Source organism: Kryptolebias marmoratus, linkage group LG21, assembly GCF_001649575.2.
Source record: "Kryptolebias marmoratus isolate JLee-2015 linkage group LG21, ASM164957v2, whole genome shotgun sequence".
NCBI lineage: Eukaryota > Metazoa > Chordata > Actinopteri > Cyprinodontiformes > Rivulidae > Kryptolebias > Kryptolebias marmoratus.
In genome coordinates, this window is record NC_051450.1 from 66,903 (window position 1) to 69,523 (window position 2,621).

A 2,621-nucleotide genomic window follows, 5' to 3' on the forward strand; every position below is an offset into this window, starting at 1 on the left:
CCAGCGTGCTACCATGATCTCAAGGAAGTATTCAGCAAACCCCGTGCTACGTGTCTTCCCACTCATCGTCCCTATGATTGCTCCATCACCCTTCTTCCCGGTACCTGTCCGCCACGGGGCCGCCTATACTCTTTCTCTGGCCCTGAACAACAGGCCATGCAGAAGTACGTGAGAGAGTCCCTTCAAGCTGGTATCATTCGGCCCTCCTCTTCCCCGGCAGGTGCAGGTTTCTTCTTTGTGGGGAAGAAGGATGGATCTCTCCGTCCTTGTATCGATTATAGGGGTCTCAATAACATCAGGGTCAAGAACCGATATCCCTTGCCCCTACCTAATACTGCCTTTGAACATATCCAAGGAGCCACCATCTTCTCCAAACTAGATCTGAGGAACGCCTACCACCTGGTTCGCATCCGAGAGGGGGACGAATGGAAGACGGCTTTCAACACTCCCACAGGACATTATGAATATTTGGTGATGCCTTTTGGGCTAACCAATCCACCCGCTGTCTTCCAAGCCCTAGTCAACAATGTTCTCAGAGACATGATAGACCAACATCTTTATGTTTACCTGGATGACATCTTGATTTTTTCCAAGGACTTGCCTTCCCACATCAACCATGTCCTAGCCACCCTCCTTCGGCTTTTGCAGAACAACTTATTTGTCAAGGTGGAGAAGTGCGAGTTTCATGTATCCACAACCTATTTTCTGGGTTTTGTTGTGTCCCCCAACCGTCTTTCTATGGAAAGAAGCAAGGTGTCAGCTGTGTTGGACTGGCAAGTTCCCCAAGACCATAAACAACTTCAGAGGTTTTTGGGTTTTGCCAATTTCTATCGTCAGTTTATCCATAATTACAGTGCCATTGCTTCTCCCCTCCATGCACTAACCTCTTCTAAGCTCTGTTTTCAGTGGGACACAGCTGCTGACAGGGCCTTCTCAAAACTCAAGCAGATGTTCACCCAAGCACCCATTCTCCACTCTCCTGATCCAGACCGGCAGTTCATAGTAGAGGTTGATGCCTCAGAGTCCGGGTTAGGAGCCGTACTCAGCCAAAGGTACGGAGATGGTAAGATCCACCCCTGTGCCTTTTTCTCCAAGAGTCTCTCTTCTGCAGAACGCAATTATGATGTGGAAGACCGAGAGCTGCTGGCGATTAAACTTGCCCTGGAGGAGTGGAGGCACTGGTTGGAGGGAGCCAAGGAGCCTTTTCTAGTCTGGACTGATCATAAGAATCTGCTCTACCTACAAACAGCCAAGAGATTGAACCCCAGACAGGCAAGGTGGGCACTCTTCTTTTCCCGATTTTCATTTTCCTTGCTCTACAGGCCGGGACCTAAGAACACAAAACCAGATGCCTTATCCAGAATGTATGAATCTGCCCGCGGAGCTTCCTCTGAGTCAGAAGAGTACATTCTCCCGAGGTCCGTCCACCTGGCTGTGTCTCGTCTTGAGTTGGAACAAGCAGTTGCTGAAGCTAACCGCCAACACCTGGTGCCCCGAGAGTGCCCACCTCACTGTCTCTATGTTCCGGATCCCCTGATTCCTGAGGTACTTCAATTTTGTCACTCGTCCAACCTTTTCTGTCATCCAGGCCAAGCCAAAACCCTCAAGTTGGTTCGAGCCCACTTTTGGTGGAGGAAACTCTCTCAGGACACCAAGGAATTCGTGTCAGCATGCAGAGTCTGCTCCCAGGCAAAGTCTTCGCGACAACCCCCAGCGGGACTCCATCCCCTTCCAATTCCACACCGTCCCAGGTCCCATATTTCAATGGATTTCATCACCGGTCTTCCCAGCTCAGACAGGTACACGACAATCTTAACCGTAGTGGATCGTTTTTCCAAAATGACTCATCTGGTTCCTCTCGTAAAGCTTCCATCCTCCAAGGAACTGAGCAAAATTCTTGCACGAGAAGTCTTCCGTCTACATGGCCTTCCGGTGGACATTGTGTCAGACAGAGGTCCGCAGTTCATTTCACGTTTTTGGAGGGAGTTCTGTGGATTATTAGGGATCAAGGTAAGCCTTTCCTCTGGCTTCCATCCCCAGACTGACGGTCAGACTGAGAGGGTTAATCAGGAAGTAGAAACAAAGCTCCGCATACTTTGCGAATCAGACCCGTCTAAATGGGCACAAAATCTCCCTTGGGTGGAGCATGCTCTAAACTCTCTTCCCTCCAGCGCCACAGGACTCTCTCCATTCCATGTTTTGTGCCGACGTGTATGGAGGAGAGCCCGTCAGGCCTTATTAACCACCTCCGCCCTGTATTCCAGGTCTGCCAACCGCCGAAGGATTCCAGCCCCCACATATTTGGTGGGACAAAGAGTCTGGCTCTCTACTAAGGGCCTACCCCTTCATCTGGAGAACAGGAAGTTGGCACCTCGATTCGTTGGCCCATTCCCCATCTCAGAAGTTATTAACCTGGTTGCTGTTTGCCTACGTCTGCCTGGATGCATGAGAGTTCATCCCACATTCCACGTCTCTCGTATTAAGCCTGTCTCTGTTTCTCGCCTAGTGCCCTTCTCCAGGCCCCCTCCTCCTGCCTGGTTTATTGACGGAGGGCCAGTCTACACTGTCAAACGTCTCCTCCGTTCCAGAAGGCGAGGTCGGGTCACCCAGTACCTCGTGGA